Here is a 21,124-nt window from a genome sequence, read left to right on the forward strand (position 1 = left end):
GCACGGTACCCGACTGTAAAAATATACACACATGCAAATATGCAGCACTAATGCACACGTCTGTGTTCGTGCACCCGTGTGATGCCGGCAGAAGGGCTGAGGTAATCATGCTTCCTGACCGTCCATATGGTCCTGGATAGGCGGTGAGGGACCTTTTTGTGGTGCCAATGCAAGAATAATAACCCAAGTGTCCATAAAACTGTCGGACTCTCAAATCTTCAAGATTTATTATGGTTGTGTAATTTGTCTCTAAAAGCCATTGGTTTCCCTGTTCAGCGGTAAGTAATGTGCTCGGCCACCCCGCCCTGAGGGAAGCTCTACAACTGCCAGCACAGGGACGGACCCCTCGGGAGGCAGACATAACCCCGTCCTCTTCCCGCGCTCTGCTCCGAGCCAGCAGTCTCGTGCTGATGTGGGGAGCACAGCGCCACCTACTGTTCGAAGCCTCACATTCCGTCCAGTGATGAGAGAACTACACACTGCGCATTCGCGATGATATCTGTATGGCCGCAACGAGCTGAAGAAATCTTGTAGCAAGTGCGATACGAGACCCCGCTGCAGCAGACGGTGAGTAGTGACATAGGGGCACCACGTAGAAGGGCGACATGTATCATTTACTTCATTGTATCCGAGGCACTGCACAAGTGATACATACATGTCTTAGATGTATAGAGAGACATTGGAAGGAGGCTCCGAGGTGTCCTCAGTCACTATGTCCTCCAGATACTTGGTATACTAGTTTATGAAAACCCTCTTATTAACCTGTTTCTTGCCGTAGACGCTTGGGGGAATGTCTAGTAGTGATGGAATAATGTGGTGAACTCCAGGACATCTGCAACAGGTGTGATGTGCAGGGAAACCATGAAGGGAATGGACAGCTACAGGGGTTTAAGGGTTCATAGAGCAGGCTTCATACAGCTTTGTGTATATTGGAAGAGGGACAGACTTTTTGTTAGTTATTATTTTTGTTATGTAATAACTTGTATCATATAACATGTTCTAAGGGTTAATTGATCATCCATTGATTCTGTTGCCCCCATTGATTCTGTACCTGTAACACCTTCTATGGGTAATTCTCTTAGCGCTCGCATGCTGTCCTCATGGAATATGCAGTTGTACAAAGTGTGACTTTACAGCTGAGGACATGTATAATGCAAAGCAGGAAAAAAATAAAAAGGAAGAAAAAGCTACCATTTTCTGGCTCTTGTCCCACTCTCCCCATGTGACCTGCAGCGTCCTCCTCTATCTCTCCCCCACAGTCTTCAGCTCACCCTTCACTTAGGTTACACATTGAGCATCTATCACACACTAATGCAAAACACTTCGCTGCTGGCTTCCTGCTGAACGGGGAGCTTTACAGGGAAGGATAAGCAGCGGTCCAACAATAGTTTTTAAGCTGGCTGAAAAGTAAGGCTGGGTTCACACAGGGCAGATTTACCGCGGTCTTTCCGTTGCGGTTTTGCCGCAGAAGAACTGCTTCTGCGGCAAAACCGCTTCAAAGGTTAATTTGGGCTTGCGGATTTTCATGCGGAAAAATCCGCAAGCGTGTTTTTTCTGTAGCGCTTTTTTACTTTTTGTCGCGTATTTCGTGCGGTTTTGGCTGCGTCCATAGAGGTCTATGGACAAAAAAGCGCGCGGAAAAGACCAAAGAATGAACATGCTGCATCTTTTAAAACCGCGCCGCAGTTGCATTTCCGCACTGCGGCTGTGCGGAAAAAATCCGTCCTGTGAGAACAGCTTTTTGGCAAATCTCATTTGTACTGCATTGCACTGCAAATGCAGCGGTTTTGCCGCAGTGCGGATATGCAACGGCAATCCGCGGCAACACTGCAGCAAATCAGCCCCGTGTGAACCCAGCCTTACCCCTTAATGACATGGCTTATTTTGGACATAAAGACGCAACGATTTTTGGCGGTTTTTCATCTCCATTTTTCAAAAGCCATAACTTTTTTATTTCTCCGTCGACACGGCCGTATAAGGTCTTGTTTTTTACGTCACGAACTGTAGTTTTTATTGTTGCCATTTTGGGGTACAAAACACTATATTGTAAAACTTTTTTTAAAATTTTTAATGATGGCAGAGAGAGAAAACACATAAATTCTGCCATAGATTTTTATTTTTTTTTTACAGCGTTAGGGCTTATTTACATGAGCGTATATCAGTCGGGTTTTCACGCCCAGCTGATAAACGCTTCCATCTAAACAGTCCTGTCCCACCCACTCCCATTGCTGGCTATGGACAAGGGGCGGGGAGGGGGCTGGAGCTTGGCTCCACCCCCATCCCTCCCACTCCCATTGCAAACCGCTCGGAGGAGAGGAGAGCGTCAGAGAGCCGGTGAGGGGAAGGGAAGTGTGTAACTGTTAGATAGAAGCCTATATCGGTCGGCCGTGAAAACTCCGCCCCATATATGCTCATGTGAATAAGCCCTTAATCACGCAGCATAAATGACACAATACATTTTTTTCTGCGAGTTGGTACAATTACAATGATACCAAAATTCTTATATTTTTTTTAGGTTTTTCCACTTATCACGATAAAACCCCTTTTTTTGGAAATAATTTTTTTCCTAAATTGCTGCATTCAAAGTCCTATAACTTTTCTAAGGGCCTATTTTTTGCAAGATGAGCTGTAGTTTTTATTGGTACAATTTTGGGGTATACACGGCTTTTTTGATAACTTTTATTGCTTTTTTTTTTAAGGCAAAATGAAAAAAATAAGCATTTTGCTGCAGTTTTATTATTGCGCTTTTTGTCGCACAGGATAAAAAGTGTGTTCAATTTATTGTACGCTTCAATATAGATACGACGATACCAGATATGTGGGAGTTAAAATTTTTTTATGCTAATATGGGAAAAAGCACCGGAAGATTTTTTTTCATTTTTTACATTGTTTTTATTTATTTTTTCACACTTTTCATGTTCCTGTAGGAAAGTACTCCCCTCCGTCCTTCGCGATGTCCTGTGACATTCTAGTCCTTCCACGTGCACAGCAGGGCTTACGGTCTGGGAGATTTAAAATCTCTCTGTTCTCGGCTACTCATGCTAGATATTACCATGGACCACTGTATGTAGTTCCTGGTTACTGTTATTTAATGGATTACGGCAGTCATGTAAAGGGGAAAAAAATGTTTTTCGTTTTCCTTCATGGATCATATCTCTTAGGGGAGTTGAAATTATGTACCTAAGGCCCCCGGATTTATCTATGGACCTTACCCCGATTTCTGCACACGCACCAGTCGCAAAAATTGCAGACGCATATGCAAAAGCTGCAGACTGCCAGAGTAATTTAAAATGTTCCTGGCTACCAACGTAGTTGAGGGCCTGGAGATTTCACAGGGTGCCGTGGTACATGGTCCCTGGTCACTTGATCGCCGTTATCCGATGGATAACGGCAATCACGTAAGAGTAGAAAAAAGTTAACGTTTTGCCTCCTGTCACAGATCCAATTCGTAAGGGGAGGGAAAATTACTTACCTAAGGCCTCCAGGCATGTCCCACGACGGGATCTTTATCCACGGACTTTTCCCTAACTTCAGTGCATGCGACCATCTGCAAAATTGTGGACGTAAGCGCAGAAGCTGGGGAGGGCCCGGGAAATTTAAAATCTCCTTGCTCCTAGCTACTAAAGGTAGCTGAGAGCCTGGAGCAGTGACTGAGGGCTGTGGCGAGCAGTCTCCAGTCACGTGATCACCATTATCCAATGGACAGTGGCGATGATGTAAAAGTTAAAAAAAAGTTGAAGTTTAATGCTCCTTTCGGTTTGGGCCCCGTTGTGCATACAGACATAAGATTAGGGCCACAATGGGTATGTCTATGAACACTGGACAAACAGGGGTAGCCATTTTGGGGTGAAAGTCTTCATTCATATGTGTGCTGTAAAATAAAACTGTTGACATAATTGCAAAAAAAATGAAAATCATATAAGCTTAGCTCCACCCCCATCCCACCCACTCCCATTGCAAACCGCTTGGAGAGGAGGAGAGAGGCAGAGAGCCGGTGAGTGGAACTGCTTAAATGGAAGCGTATATCGGTCATCCGTGAAAACGCTGGCCGATATATGCTCGTGTAAATAAACTCTGACACCTATTAGCCTTTGCAATCTTGGCTTGGTGTAGAAAAACAAAATGTTAATAATCAATGTCAAATTTGTACGTCTCCTAAAAGGTTAAAAGAAAAACTAAAATTTTTCCAATGTTCATCCAGAATAAAGTAAACAGATGGAAATATATATCTTAGCAAAAATGTGTACAGTATGTTTGCACATATTTGACATATTGCAGTTGAAAATGTTAAAAGATAATTTTAAATTTTTTTTTCCAATTTTGTCGCTTTTATAAATATACCCAATTCTATTAGTCTACCTGAATGAAGTACAATATGTGGTGAAAGAACAATGTCAGAATCAATTAAATATGCAAAACCTTTACAGAGTTATTCTATGTTAAATTGACAGATGGCAGATTTCCAAAATTTGGCTAATTAGTCACTAAGGGGTTAGTGTAGTCCAATCAGTGTTGTTAGGTTCCATCCTGAGATTGAATTGTTCGGCCACGGGGATTCCCCTTTTCTATTACCCTAAGGCCTCCTTCCCACGAGCGTGACGGGCTCCGCAGCGTAATATTCCGCTGCGAAGCCCGTCACGGCGCCCCCCAGAGCCCCTATACTTACCTGCGGGAGATAGCGTGAAATCGCTTCCCCGCCCACCGCCGCGCGTCACCGCCCGTCACCGCCCACCGCCCTCGCGTCACCAGCCGTGTCACGTGCACGGCCGGCCGTGTCACGTGACGCGGCCGGACCGCGTCATTTGGCGTCATATGACGCTCGGCGGTGGGCGGGAAAGCGTTTTTTCACGCTATCTCCCGCTGGTTACAGCGGGAGATAGCGTGAATGGACGGCTTCCATTGACTGCAATGGAAGCCGTCAGTGCGTACAGCCCGTCCTCACCCGCAGAAAATAGAGCATGCTGCGGGTGAGGACGGGAGAAATCGCGGTGCGTAATTCCGCGGTGGAATTACGCACAGTGAGCATTGTGCTATTAGGTTCAATAGAACCTAATAGCTGCGGGCAACGCAGCGGATTTTCGCCGCGAATTACGCGGCGGAAATCCGTTCGTGGGAAGGAGGCCTAACAGAACTGGAATGCGGAACTTACTGGTGCAGGTGTAACATAGACAATACACCCTGAAATGCTTGCTACAATCACCCCTGATAAAGGCCAAGGGACCTGCATATATATTACACACACTGTATTACAAAAAATGCAATGTTCCCAAAACACAAAATAAAATGATACACAGGCAGTAACAGTTATAAAATAAAAAGGAAAAACACCAAAACCTACAACTTGCAGGTTGTTCTAAAGCCTTAGGCCGCCTGCAGACGGGCAGAAATTCCGCGGCGGGATTTCCACCGCTGGAAGCCTGCATAGGATTGCGTTAACAAACGCAATCCTATGCAGACGGCCGTGCAAAATTTTGCGCGGCAAACAAACTGCGGCATGTTCTATTCTATCACGTCACTCACCCGCTGCCGGCTTCGGGCAGCCGGCACATGAAAGATTTGGAGCTGCGGGGCTCGGGTGAGTACGCGCTGCTCTCTGCAGGCGCTCGGGTCGGGTCCCACGGCGAGAATTCTCGCTGCCGGATCCGACCCGGCCGTCTGCAGGTGGCCTTAGGCTGGGTTCACATAGGACAGATTTGCCGCGAAAATTCCGTGCAGAATTTTTTTGTGTGGCAAATCCACCCAAGGCTTCTAATCCTGGGATTAGCCAGCCATGTGGACGAGATTTTGCAAAAATGTCGTCCACACGGGGCGGCCAATCCATTGCGGTAAAGCCGCGGAGATTCAGCGATGCAACACGAAATTGACAGCTGCAGCATGTCAATTCTTTTCTTTTTTTTCCATTGCGGCCTCACTCCTTTCTATGGGGAGAGAAAGCCGCAGCGAAATGCCACGGGTTTTGAAGCTGCGGCTCTCCTGCGGAAATCTTGCGGCTTTTTGGTGCGGCCAAGCCACAGGATTTCTGTCCCGTGGGAACCCAGCCTTAGGCTTCTCTCACACATCCCACTTCTTACCGCTTTGAAATCCCGCACTAACCATGGTACAACCTCTCTTTATTGATTCAATGAGGCGTCTTAGACCAGCACTCTTTCGCCATGATTTTCAAGCACTGTTTGCTCTATTTTTGTGCATTTTAGCATTTGTCAACACTCCTCATCATCCATCACAATGATGGGGTGCGTTAAAATACTCTGTAACGTGTCCGGAAACGCCACGCGGAGTCCCAGTAAAACGCTGTGGTTTTGAGCACGGTGCTTTGTGAACGCATGTGTGAGAGCGGCCTCAGTACTCCTCAGGTTAGATGAGGAAAAATGGTGCACATTTCATCTTGTTAGACCATACTTATGGGCAATGGCCTCTTGTTCACTAATTTTCTTAGGTTTTGCATGCTGCAACTGCCTTCTTCAAATCCTATCTGGTGACAGTGGGCAGGATGTTATTTTCAGTATATGCTTCATTCTTCCTCCTGACATACTGCTGGTCCACAGGCCTGAAAACTTCCACTTTTGTTTAATTGCTCTACAGAACAGAATCCACTCCGAAAAGGAAAAGATCAACCATGTAGAGACAGCTGTTTCAGGGTTTTTGCTCCTCATCAGTAGCTGTTTCAGGTGTTTTACCCTATTCCATAAGGCCACTCTCACACAGGTGTTTTTTACAGCATTTAAATGGGGCTTCTCATACAAGCCTCGTATCATCAAGTGTACTTGTGCTCATGCTTATCTGTTTAAGTCAGCGATAACCTACTTTAAACGAATAGTGATTTCTATTTTTTTTTTAACACTGCACAATTATAGCTCAAATTTGAGTCAGTGGGTTTTGGGTTGCAGTTTGGGCACTTGGTATCTAAAAAATTCGCCATCACTGATCTAGAGGAAGGAAGATTTCTAAAGCTACATAGAAGAAATTCTTTACTGTAAGAGCAGTGAGACTATGAAACTCTCTGCCTGAGGACAAGGTGATGGCGAACTTGATAAGAGTTTAAGAGGGACATGGACGCCTTTCTTGAGAGTTCCAATATCACATGGCATTGTAGCATCTTCCACTTGTATAGCAAAATCTGTGGAACAAATAGCCCTTCTTTCCTTCTGAGCTTTGCCATATGCTCAAACAGGAGTTTCCATCCACATATGGGACATTTCCGTACTCAGAAGAAATTGCTTAACATATTGTGGGGTGTTTTGTGTCTCTGAGGGCTTATTCACAGGAGCTTATATTGACTGCTGTACACGTGATTTTGTAGCATCAGTGATTCTTTTTTTTCTTGTTAAAAATGTAGCATTGCGTGGCTGCTACATGCGATTTTCTCATACGACAAAATCGTGCGATTTTGTAGCGAGAAAGTTAATAGGACTTTCAAATGTTAAAATCGCATAGCATGAAAACGTTTTTTTGCATGCACCTATGCGCACTAAAACAAAAAAAAAAAGCACTACACAGATTAGCAAAATGCACGTGACCTAAGGTCCATGCATATGCTCAGTTCCCTGGAGCAGATGTGCTTGTAGAAGCGCAGCTGCTCCAGGAAGGTCCCCTCATCACTGATAGTGCTGTCACAGTGTTCAGAGTGTTCAGTGATAAGACTCCCCACGGGGTTAAAGAATCCCCTGCCACAGCTGTCGCCAGCTGTGGCAGAGGACCGCAATTCTATCGCATTGCTTTCAATGGGACCAATGCTGCAGCCGGCCCCTTTAAAGCAGTGGGATGCAGGCAACCCCCGCAGTGATTTTTGGGGAAGGGTTTAAAATATAAGCCCTTTCGTAAATGTAAGCCCAAGCTATCAGAAATTTTAAAAAAATTAATACATCACCTAGCACTCCAGCGCGGCTTATTTCTGCAGTTCCCCGGCAGTAGTTCTTCTGTATTCTGGTGGCCGGGGATTTAAAAATCCCCACCTCCAGAAAGCGATGCCTCTGATTGGCTGACTGCTGTGACCAATCAGAGGCCGTGCTTAACTGTCATGCAATGGCTGAGTGCGGCCTCTGACTGGTGTCTGACGGACATCTGACCAGTGCCATAGGGAACCAATGGTTCTAATAGACGTGATTTTTTTTGCGCACATAATATACGCTCAAAAAAAGCTTGTCTGACTGAGCCCTAACAATCACAGAAAACAGCCATTACTTACTGAGTAAGGAGTGCATACAGGTGCATCCTCTCACCCTGCAGGTAGTTGACTACCAAATGAGGGAGCTAATTACACCTGTGCAGGACACCGAAGAGACAGCCACTCACACTGCCTCTTGATATAGAGGGTGGTGGCTGCTTGGCGTATACTCCCATACAGAGTGGATACAAAGTGCCAGACCATTCTGATACATGTAGTTCACCATGCAGACCAGCAACCTATTAATGACGCCATAATAATTCGGTGGGTTGCCCTGCACTTCCATCAGTGAACCACATTGGTACTGCCACCCTGGGCTCCCCCTGGAGTCTTAATGCCACACTGCATGTGAATAATAGATAATAAATGCAAGGCATTAGTTGGATTTTGGCCAAGATTCATGAGCCCACTAACCACTTTACGGTTTCTTGCGTTGTAGTGGGTCCCTACACTAATATAAATGCATCACAGAAGGGGAAATAAAGATGCATTCTCTCACCATGCAGGTAGCTGACTACCAAATGAGGGAGCTAATTACACCTGTGCAGGACACCGATGAGACAGCCACTCACACTGCCTCTTGATACAGAGGGGGGCGGCTGCCCTAAGGCTGGTTTCACATCAGCGCTTTTTCTTCTGTTTAAGAGCCGGCAGCTGGGCGGAAAGCAGGCGGACCTCATAGTCGATGGGGTCCGCCCAGCGCTGTTTGGATCCGTCCAGAGACAGAGCCATTCAGCGATGGGGATCTCCATTTTCTGCTCCCCAAATGGAGGAAAGCGGATTTCCCAGTGCAGATGTGAAACCACCCTAAGTAAAACAACATAAACTTTGGCTATTGATCAGACCCCTGATTAAGGCCTCATTCACACGGGCATCGTTTTAGCATAGCATAGGCGCGCAAAAAGAAAACACCTGGCTATACTGCACTAGAAATCACGTGAATGGGCTATTTTTCACGCGCAGAAGACCTGAGCTTCATGCGTGTGAAAATCGCACGTTCATTGGAGCAGGGTGTTGTTTAAAAAAGTGCAGCTGATCCAGGAGGAGAAAGAGAAGAAGCCCCGCAGGGCTTCAGGATTTCCCCATAGCAGGGAGAGAGAGAGCAGGGCTATGGGGGATTAACCCATAGCCCCACTGTCTCTCTCCCTGCTCTGGGGAACCCCGAGGGATATCCCCATAGTGCAGAGAAAGAGGAGTCGGGGCTACAGGGGATCCCCAAGGGATATCCGCATAGCTCAGAGAGAGAGGGTGAGGCTAGAGAGCTTCTGAGGATTTCCTCATCACCATAGATAGTTGAGAGGGGGTGGGACTAGAGGGTAGATCCCTGTAGCCCCGCCCTTAGGGAAACCCTATAATCCCACCCCTTTTTCTCTCCCCTTGGGGAACTCGATGCTGTGGAGAGAGGTAGAGGGAATTGCCCAGCAGTAGGGTTGGATGAATTCCCTGCTGCTTACAGCGGGACATTTAAAACTTGCTGCCCAGAAGCACATTTTAAATGTCCCGCTGTAAACTTCTATTAGTCCCAGTGGGGATTTTGGGAACCCCCCAGGGAGATGAACTGAAGCCTCATGGCTTCCCCTTATCCCTGTGGGGACTAACAGGAGTTCACAGCGGGACATTTAAAATGTGCTACTGGGTGAAGCGGCGCTGCTGCTGTTTAGCAGATATCCTCCTATTGACTTCTAATCTTATTTCCAAGCATCGGACACAGCTATACTCCTGCTCTCCTTGGAGTCTTTGGAAACTCCTGCGCAGTATGCACTAAATATAGGTCAGGTCCTATCTTTTCATGCAGCATGGACCATAGATGCGGGCATTGTAGCCACACATGTCCTATCTTTTGAAGGTGCGAGTTTTTGCACATCTATAATTCCTTCATCTGAATGTTTCTATAGGAAACTATTGGTTCCAATAGATGCTATTTATTTATTTTTTCATGTGCTTATACTGTGTGAAAACGACGCCCGTGTGAATGAGGCCTCATTAGTATATGGGTGCTTGTAAATTCTAGGTGGAATTTCCCTATTTCGTAGCTCTCGATGCTTGGCCCAGTTTGTATTTTACTATAGTGTGTCCTTTTTAAAATTTTTATAATTGTGTTTTTGTCATTTGATTTTCTGTACTGGTTTGTGTTTTTCTGTTGAAATGTATGCTCTTACATTACATGTAGTAGATGCCTTTGAGGACTGCCTGCAATGGAAAAATAATATATTGAGCTAATCGTATCCATATCCAATGACTGTCTAATGTAATTATTTTTCAGGTTATAAAATACTTTTCAAAGATATCTTTTCTTGTCTGGAAAACGTTCCTTTCATTATTAAGGTGCATTCCTACATACAGGTTCCAGGTTTGCGGCTGAGACTGCGCAGCTGCCAGTGGAAGCGTGGTCTTGCTAGCGAGTTTGTGCAACTGTTGGCAGACATTGAGCGTAGGCTTAGCCGTAAGCCAGTGCCTATACACAGGAGTGCAGGCTTAATCTTCATGGAAGGGAGTTGGAGGAAGAGGTGGCTACCGCAGTTTACAAGGGAGCAGGAGGTACTGGTGCATCTTGTCTCCACCGGAAGAATGGGTGGTGACATGGGTTGGCTGGGTTGATTTGGAGAGGAGGGAGAGGTGACACCCACAACAGTGATCACATCTGTCATTGTCTCAGCTCCCATTGCCACCCTGCTGCTTCTGTCAAGTGTCCCCACTAGCCGTGTCCTCGTCGGCGCATGGGCTTCCATCCCCACCCCTGCTGCCAGCTCCGCTGACACTTTAGACTGCACAGAAGCCTGCAGAAGCACCGCAGCCCGAACAGCAACTGCTAGGTGTGTATTGTTTGGTTTTTTGGGGGGTAGGGTCTATATTTCAAGCCACCCCCTCCTGAAAATCAGGGTAGGGCTTATAATCAGGGTAGGGCTGATTTTCGCGGAAACGCGGTAGTAGCTAATGGTGGCAGTACAGCTCTTTCTTTTTTTTGGGTCAGCCTACTTCCTGCTTTGCAGAGATTTGGCATGGGGTGAATTAGGGGGGAATACTCATTGTCAAGTGGTGCAGACTAAGGCCTCATGTCCATGGGCAAAAGAAGAATTAAAATCCGCAGCGGATAAATACCCGCGGATGGTCAATAAAAGTGATTTTAAAAAAAATGGAGCATGAAAAAATCTGGACCATGCTCCATTTTTGTGCGGGTCTCCCGCGGGGACGGCTCCCGCAGGCTTCTATTGAAGCCTATGGAAGCCGTCCGGATCCGCGGGAGACAAAATTCGGAATTTACTCACCCGCTCTGGTTCTTCCCTTCGCCGCGGCTCCATCTTCTCTCCGTCGCGGCCGGATCTTTTTTCTTCGGGACGGCGCATGCGCGGGGCACGTTACCGACGTGCCCTGCGCATCCGCCGGGCCGAAGAAAGAAGAGGACCGCAAAAAAAAACGAACGAGAAAATTGCAAGTAGCGACGATGTTTTTGCGAGAAAAAGCAGCGCTGATGCTCAAAAATCGCGGAAAAAAGTATCGCTGTTTCTCCCGGCAATATTGCGATCACTGGTGTGAAGGAGCCCTGACTGTTCTGTGCCTGTGATTGGAAGGAAAAGAGGTAGTGGTAGTTCAGGCATGCTGTGTCATCCACTCTGTGTGCTGTAAATATAACACAGGGACAGAACGAGTTCTAAGGAATGGCAGCAGGCGTACCTTGCTTCCTGCAGAACTTGGAGACGTTACTTTAGTGGGAGCTGCTTGAAGTGCCAACTTGGCCAGTCCTCTGCCCGCACAACTACTGACACGTCTCTTAGCCCTGCTTCCTTCATGTTTTCCTTTTTTAGTTCTAGTTTTACTTAACTTTTCAGCTTACTTTGTAGTTTGCAGAAATCCGTTTGCAGATGCGGCTTGTAGGCTAGTAATCTGCATTGTCCAGACTTGTGACTTTGAACTATGTCTTAGGACCCAAACACACTATGTCACCTCATATCCCTCAAATATGCAGAGGCCAGACTGCTATATGGCGGAGTGAAAAACAGATGGGTATCCGACTGTCTTATGCAATGGCTCCCCTCCTCAGATATGAACACGGCCATCATCAGAGCCTCAACTAAGCCTGGATTCATCACTGTAGACAACTCAGTTCCACTTTGTATCAGTCCAGTTTCATCATTCACAACATCTCTGCAAATGGAGGCGACAGTGGCAAAAGCGCATATATCTATATTCCACAACACTTCTGCTCGCTTCACAACCTGATTCGTTGTTTGGGTTGGCTGATTCACAGTTATCGGTTGTCTGGGTTGGCTGCTTTATAGTGATTGGTTGTTTGGGTTGAATCGAGCAGAAGTGTTGTGGAATATAAATATATGCGGCAAAGGCAGTACATGTAATGGACGCCGTGAAACCAAATGTCCTTCTGCCAAGCGCCTGGAAATAGTTCTGACAGACACAGGGGTCTGTAACCATGGTGCCTGGGCAGCAGACAATGAAACAGCTGGAGCTGCTCATGGCTGTTAAATGATCAGACGATCCTCTCTACTAGTGGTCTTTTGAGGATGGCCAGAGTCCGGTCGTCATGTGTCTGTGTCCTCACGGATCCCAACACATCCTAACACTCTGGTCAGAACAGCCCAAGTTCGGGCAATTCGTCAATACAACCATCCATCTTCTCGCATTCTAATAATGCGCCCCCTCGCAAACTCCACTACTGGGCAAAATCTCCTCGATTGTATCATGGAGCCATGTCAAGTGGCCAACAAGCTCTACACAAGTGAAAAAAGAGGTCACTACACAAAAGTAGCCTCATAGGCCAAGGGTGGAACCACTTCTAGTGCCTCAGGGTAAGACCGTTCATCAAATCATGCCGCAACTCCAAACGTCTGCATATTTGCTGGTGATATAACTGCATGCCAAGTTTTGCAGCAAAACAAGAATTCCTAGATGCTTGTTTTTTTTTTCAAAGTGAATTTTTACATTTTTTACATAACTGCTTTGGTTAACAAAGTTTTTATTCATTTTAGAATGGTCAGAACTTATCACTTGTGACTTTCAACATTACATTTGTGGATAGTCAAAGGGTTACAAAATTAAGTTAAAATTGACCAAAGCAACATTGCCAAATATATATATATGTATGTATGTATGTATGTATGTGTATATATATATATATTATTATTTTTTTTTTTAAACCTAAAATAAGATACACGTTCCTGTTTCTTCATTAACTTAACCCCTAATATAATAATAAAATAGTGTCAAACAAAGTAGACCAATATTAATCATATTGGTGCACCTATGTTGGGAAAGTTAAGCTAGACTCTTCTATTGACCAGGTCAGAGGTCATGTTCCTTCATTTATTCATTGGAGGGGTAGAGGATATGCTTGATGGTACGCTGGATGCCCCTGGGGAAGTCAAAAATCTGGTAGTTGGATTTCATAGACACATAGTAAGAGCATACTGGTGCCAGGACGACCAGGTTTTCTCATATAGAGTTTCGCAATCCATTAGGATAGCTGCCAGCTTCTCATAACCATAATCCATGATAATTTTGTTTTCACAAAGTCAATACTAGCCGAGCTTTTCCTCCAGCAGCGAGCGATAGCTATCCGCGCCGCAAGAAAACAATAAGATATCCACTTATGTATGTGTCTAGGGATTCGTTTGCCCAGCAGAGCTTCCCATGGTGATTTTTTTTTTGTAACAATAGGTTTGCAATGGAGAATATAAGGGTGCATACCTGAATACAGAGCCTACCCTAGGACAGTTCCACCAAATATGTAGAAAAGTACCCTAACCTCCACATCCTCTGAAACAAGCCTGATGTCCCTGGGAACATGCTGCAAATTCTTCTAAGAACCAGATACCATCGCATTAAAAGTTTATAACCCGCCTCCGTAATTGATGCGTTAATGGAAAGATTTTTAGTTGATATGGAGATTTATGCCAATCCGACATTGGCAATTCTTCACCTAGCTCCCCTTCCCATCTCCGCATGTAGGGAAGTTTGTCCATGGGTGTTGTGAAGTTGGAGTATAATTTGGCAATTATTCTTGGACCCCTGGCAAGTATTACAAAGGCTTTTGAAGATAGTTAACCCCGCCAGATGTCTTCCATGAGAGTGAATATTTAAAATAGTAAGTGGGCATACTTACTGATACATTGATACAAGAGGGCAGGCATATAAACCACATATCCCTCAAACATGCAGAGGCCAGACTGCTATATGGATGTGGAGGTGAGGGTGATGTGGGTTGTAGGCTCATATATTCTGGCTAAAATATGAGCTAACTGCTCGCATTTATCAGTACTTATCTATAACATGCAGTACGGCTTTGATTGTTGTAGGAGCCCAAGGTGCCAGTGCCAGTGTTTATCTATCTGAATCTCCCGACCTCATTTTCCTCAAATAGTTATGTGATTTTTCATTCTGAAGATAAAGTTGTCAGCAAGAGCGGATAAGAATTTGTTGGAACCATTACTTTTACCTGAGAGAGATTCCCAACAAATGTCTGGATAGTTAAAATCTCCCATAATCACTATGTCATGCTTCTTTGACAGCTTTGCCATCTGATGTAGAAAGAGTTCTTCAATATCTTCTGCTTGTCCAGGTGGCCTATAGTAAATGCCTACAATGGTGTCCTTTCTGTTGTTCTCTCCTTGTATTCTTATCCAAACAGTTCTCTGAAACTTGATTCTCTGTGGAGATGAATGTTTTCCTAACATATAGCACAATCTCCCCTCCTGTTTTATTAAGTCTGTTTCTTATAAATAAGTTGTATCCTTTAAGCCTTGTATTCCAATCATGTGTATCATTCCACCAAGTTTCTGTGATTGTGCAATGAAGCGCTACATGTATATTCCTGCTGTTCCAAATTAAGATTTAAAATACGAGCTGCTCGAAGAATCGCAGGTCACACAGCATTCATAACACTGACATGAGTATTTATAGTTTTCAAACAAAGAACAAACTTGGGTAACACCTTACTCATAAATATGCATAGTTTTTTACAATTCTATAATTATTATTGGTCATTAAACCTTAGCAGTAGTAGTGACGTCAATCTTTTAGGCAGGAGTTCTTTCCTCTCAGGTCACACCTTGCCTTCACACGAACGGATTATTGCTGCGGAATCTGCAGCAAATACCGTCCACAGCATGCTATGGGAAAACACTTTTTCCTGCACACTTGCAGAAACCAATTGCGGTTTTCCCTATTAGTACAAATAAATATATTTGCTATACAATATGCTTCTGGTATATATCACCAAGGCAGAGGGGTCTCGAATCAATATGTTGCTCACAGAACAAGAGCCCTAAAACGTAACTTATTGTACGTAATTAAAAGACGGGACTTAAAAACCAAACAGACAGAAAACCTCAAACTACCCTCCACAAATAAGGAATGGGTAGATACTAGAGATGAGCGAACACCAAAATGTTCGGGTGTTCGTTATTCGTAACGAACTTCCCGTGATGCTCGAGGGTTCGTTTCGAACAACGAACCCCATTGAAGTCAATGGGCGACCGGAACATTTTTGTATTTCGCCGATGCTCGCTAAGGTTTTCATGTGTGAAAATCTGGGCAATTCAGGAAAGTGATGGGAATGACACAGTGACGGATAGGGCAGGCGAGGGGCTACATGGTGGGCTGCATCTCAAGTTCACAGGTCCCACTATTAAGCCACAATAGCGGCAAGAGTGCCCCCCCCCCCCCCCACTGTCAGCATAAAGATCGTCCTCCTCTGGCACAGCTGTAACAGCTGTAGCAGAGAAGAACGATGTTTGCCCATTGAATTCAATGGAACCGGCAATACAGCCGACTCCACTGAATGCAATGGGCTGCCGGCGATCGCAGGATGAATGGTCGGAAAGGGGTTAAATATATAACCCCTTTCCTGCAATTCATCCAGAAATGTGTTACACTAAAAATATATACCGGCGTATAAGGCGACCGGGCGTATAAGACGACCCTCCAACTGTCACCTTATACGCCGGTAATACAGTGGAGCAAAGAATAAAAAGCATTACTTACGTTTTTAGATGATCTGCGGCGCTCCTGCAGGCTGTCACTCCCTCCTGGTCCACGGCAGACAAGCTTTCTCCACGAAAGACTTTAAATCCCTGCCTCCAGAAGCACATGTGCCTTCAGCCAATCACAGCCAATGACAATGATGTCATTGAATGGCTGTGATTGGCTGTGTTTCTGGAGGCGGGGATTTCAAGCCTTGAAATCCCCGCCTCCAGAAACACAGCCAATCACAGCCATTCAATGACATCATTGTCATTGGCTGTGATTGGCTGAAGGCACATGTGCTTCTGGAGGCAGGGATTTAAAGTCTTTCGTGGAGAAAGCTTGTCTGCCGTGGACCAGGAGGGAGTGACAGCCTGCAGGAGCGCCGCAGATCATCTAAAAACGTAAGTAATGCTTTTTATTCTTTGCTCCACTGTATTACCGGCGTATAAGGTGACAGTTGGGGGGTCGTCTTATACGCCCGGTCGCCTTATACGCCGGTATATATTTTTAGTGTAACACATTTCTGGATGAATTGCAGGAAAGGGGTTATATATTTAACCCCTTTCCGACCATTCATCCTGCGATCGCCGGCAGCCCATTGCATTCAGTGGAGTCGGCTGTATTGCCGGTTCCATTGAATTCAATGGGCAAACATCGTTCTTCTCTGCTACAGCTGTTACAGCTGTGCCAGAGAAGAAGGATTTGTCTTCTATATGTTCTCAATGGGGTCAGCGCTGCTGCCGCTGGCCCCATTGAGCGCATATAGAATGCATCCATAGCGAGCAGCGGGAGGGGCAGACTTTCATATCAGGCGGACACCTTATCTCCCCAGCCACTCACAGCAGGGGGGTGGTATAGGGCTTAAACGTTGCAGGGGGAAGTTGTAATGCCTTCCCTGTCTTTATATTGGCCAAAAAAAAGCGCTAACGTCTCAGGGAAGAAAGTTTAATTTACCAGAACACCGCATGGTGTTCGTTACGAATAACGAACATCCCGAACACCCTAATATTCGCACGAATAGCAAGCTCGGACGAACGCGTTCGCTCATCTCTAGTAGATACCAATTTAAGTACTAGATAACCAGTAGAGCCCAGATGTAGAAATAGCCCTGGTATGAACTAGGGAGTTATTCACTGGCCAAGAAGGGTATAATGCTAATCCGACAGTCAATTACAAACCAACGTTCCTCCTACTCAACTTGGAGGTAACCCTGTAAAAAATAAAGGTACTCTTGGATAGGAAAATAGCAACTAGCATAGGCATGCATAAGTGAGCAGGTGACAGTGGGGATCCCTCTGCTGTCACCGCCCCTTTATGTAGGTGTACTTTTAGTCTATATGCGTCTCTCTAGATAATAAGTGTCCTACTCTCAAGGGCTTAATATCTCAGACTGAGATCCTTTTAATTATGCATTCAAGGATACAATTCTAGCAGAGTTTTGTTCTAAATGAAAAGGTTCAACCTGTTTCTACTGCTAACAATATGCTACTCTAAACGCCCGTAGTCCAATCACCCATATTCTCCCCCTTCTCAGGTTTCTGTCAGTCCACAACTAGGCCTGACGTTACTGCAATTTCTCTGCTCGCTATTTGTTGTTTTTCTTTCTGGCTGGGGGGGATTGGGCACACCTAATTGTGACAAAAATACTAAACATTCTAATGTATACCACTCTTCGGGCAGCAGTAAGGCCGCCTGCAGACGGGCGGAAATTCCGCGGTGGGATGTCCCGCGGAATTTCCGCCCTTGGAAGCTACCATAGGATTGCGTTAGCAAATGCAATCCTAGGCAGACGGCCGCGGTTTTTTCCGCGCGAAATCTCGCGCGGCAAACAAACCGCAGCATGCCCCGCAAAAAAAAAGTCACTGCCCAGCCGCAGAGCCCCGCACAGAAACGTCACTGCCAGGCCGCCGGCTCCGGTCTGCGCATACCCCGGTGAGCCAGCACATCAAGGAGCCGCGGGCGCGGGTGAGTATGCGCTGCTCTCTGCAGGTGCTCGGGTCAGGTCCCGCGGTGAGAATCCTCGCAGCTGGATCCTACCCGCCCATCTGCAGGCGGCCTAAGGTAAATCTAGCACTATTGTGTATTGGTTAGAAACGACAATCCATTAATTAATCTTGAATTGTATTAGTTGGTTAGCTACCTCTAATACTGGAAAAAGTTTATAATCTAGACAATGAGTAGTATAAACTAACTAATCCCTCATCCATAGTATGATTGGGCAAATAAAATCATCTAGCAGGCCTAGTTTATAAACATTACATGAGGCTTACTATTGTCCTCGACCAATTATCTGCAGCTCCCCTGAAAAAGTGTGCACTCAGAGCTCACCATCTATGACAGACCATTATGTGGTAACAAAAAATTTAGCATGACTACTACTAGGGCTCTAGATAACTTGCCATCTAAAAAGTAGAGCATAGCTCTGGCCCGATTTTTCTACCATCTCACATATTGTATAGTATCTTATTAAGTAGCCCATTGTAATCCCCATAGAGTGTGTGGGTATTAGTGTATCTTGACACCACCATGAACAGTGGTGGAGTCAAGCTTGACAAGGGGGTGACTTCCCCTGTAGCTGGAAATGTGGGTTTGCTGCAGGTCCTGGTAGCCCAGTACACTGATGCTGCAGCTGCGATCCAGGGCGCTATGCACCTCCTTTCGCTACAGACTCCCATGTCAGGTGCGCATTGGAGCACCGTAACCCCTTTAGCGCGTCCTGCACCTCCATCGCCTCCCGGCCCCTGCTGCAGCCGCGCTCCATCTCCTCCCGGCCCCTGCTGCAGCCGCACTCCGTCGCCTTCTGGCCCCTGCTGCAGGTGAGCTTTGTTCAAGCTCAAACCCCTTCCGCTACGGCTGGCCAGAAGCTGGCACCCCGGTCTGTGTTGAAGCGCAGAGCGGTGTCTGCATTCGGGAGGCAACAGTGGCGTGAAGTTGCTTTGGGTTGGCTGATTCACAGTGATTCCCTCCCCCCCACTTACCCCTCAGCTGTATTAGTGGTCAGCAGCAGGGAGGACAGAGTGGCGGTGGTCTCTGAAGTCACACAGCGGCCGCCCTGCTAAAATCGCTCCACCCCACCACTCCACAGCTGTATTTGCGGTCCGCAGCAGGGAGGACAGAGCGACGGCAGTCCCCGAACTCTCACACGCCATCCACTCACTGCAGCACCACAACAGGGACCTGGCAGCGGTGCCATTCACTTACAGCCTACAACAGAAACAGCAGGAGAACAGCTGGTGGGCCGAGGGACAGGCGGTTTGCTACAGCACAGCCTAAGGCTAACACAGGGAGGCAGTTTACCTCCTTTCAAGACCTTTAGCTCTTGACTCTAACAGGAGCTAGGGGCGTGACAGGGCTGTCAAACCCCTTGCTTCCGGTGGCGTCAAGATACTCTAATATCGAGGGTGTGATTTGGAATCAGAGGCACTACATTATTAGTGAGTTCCGCACACGCACATCCTGTTCAGGAGGGATACAGTCAGAGATAGCATGATAATCCCCAGTTTATGAGAACTAACCAGGGGTCACAGAGCGTTCTTGTAACACACACACACATAAATACATACAAATTTTTCAAGTGAACTATATTCCATATTGTAGAATGAAAAATGCAGAAAATTAAAATCCATATACAGTAATACCTTGGGATGTGAGTACCTCAGCTTGCAAGTTTTTTGACTTGTCAGCAGGCTCTCTCCCAAATGTTTGCTCTGATTTACAAGCAAAAACTCAGGATACGAGCCTGCTTGCAAGTAAAAAAAACTCGCAAGCTGAGGCTCACCGCCTATTGCTGGTGTTTTGTCCTTGCGATGTTCTGCGGCGCTGCTGCAGGCTGTCGCTCCCACCTCCGCGCCGACAGAGCATCGGTTTCTGGATGCAGAGCTAATGTCATTGAATGGCTGTGATTGGTTAACCCAGCACCGTCTTTCATTGGCTGACGCGGCGCTGAGTTAACCAATCAGAGCATTGGCTTGCTGGAGGCGGGGGAATTCAAGCCCCGCATGCAGAAAGCAATGCTCTGTCGGCGTGGAGGAGGGAGCGACAGCCCGCAGCAGCGCCACAGATCATCGCGGAACGCTGACTGTAGGTGAGTATTGATTTTTTTTTTTTTGTTTTACTTGTAGTTAGTTTTCCCATTGAAATGTATCGGAACGCATTAATGGCGTTTCAATGCATTTCAATGGGGAAAAGTGCTTTGACATACGAGTTTTTCGGCTAAAGAGCTCCGTCTCGGAATGGATTAAACTCCTATTTCAAGGCACCACTGTATTTAATTTTTGAATTCAGGGTGTTGAAAATTCTATTGCGTCATTAACCAAATAATCTAAACCATGTTTTTCCTTTTGTGTTCGATTCCTATGAATACATACAGAAGATGATATTACCATATCCCAACCAAAACCTTATCAGGGATATCTAGAAGCATTGCTTAGAGTCACATAGCCACAAGGGTTCAATGATAAGCTTAATTAGCACACCATTCCACCCCCCCCCCCCCCTTCCCCAATCACATTGGAGATGTGATACCCTTTAAGCAAATACATTATTAATCTGTACAAGATTTGATTCTAGCCCCCTCCTTTTCTGAGGAGGGATTTCTTACCCTCTTTCCTTTTAAAATTCATGAGGGGTAACCCCACTTGTTTAGTCACTCTCCTTACATCATCTAGCTTCACCCATATAAATTCGGCAACATGTCCAATTCTTTTTGCTGTCATTTGAAATTTACCATCTCCACATTCACATCACAGACACGTGTTATCACCTTCTTGTATTTTACATACGTCACTTTCTTCTTTTACATACACATACTTGCTAAGACTATTTAAATCATGTCCTTCATTTTCTTCCCTTTCTCCCAATCTGCTATCCAGCATTTCATTTTCACAAAATCTCCCTTTTACTGCAATATTTCCCCCTATGCTGATACTGCATTAAATTACATCTTTTACAGGGAAATTACAGTTTCATCACATATATCTCACA

General features: G+C 45.8%; 1 protein-coding gene across 1 annotated transcript in view; it reads left to right on the forward strand.

Moving 5' to 3' along the window:
* The first annotated feature begins 387 nt into the window (after nt 1-387).
* MRAP2 (melanocortin 2 receptor accessory protein 2) overlaps nt 388-21,124 on the forward strand; it is a 68,446-nt gene continuing 47,709 nt past the window's right edge. The window contains exon 1 of the mRNA XM_066605018.1: nt 388-567. The gene's annotated coding sequence lies outside the window, so the exon portion shown is untranslated. The remainder of the gene's footprint in view (nt 568-21,124) is intronic.

Source organism: Eleutherodactylus coqui, chromosome 1, assembly GCF_035609145.1.
Source record: "Eleutherodactylus coqui strain aEleCoq1 chromosome 1, aEleCoq1.hap1, whole genome shotgun sequence".
Taxonomy (NCBI): domain Eukaryota; kingdom Metazoa; phylum Chordata; class Amphibia; order Anura; family Eleutherodactylidae; genus Eleutherodactylus; species Eleutherodactylus coqui.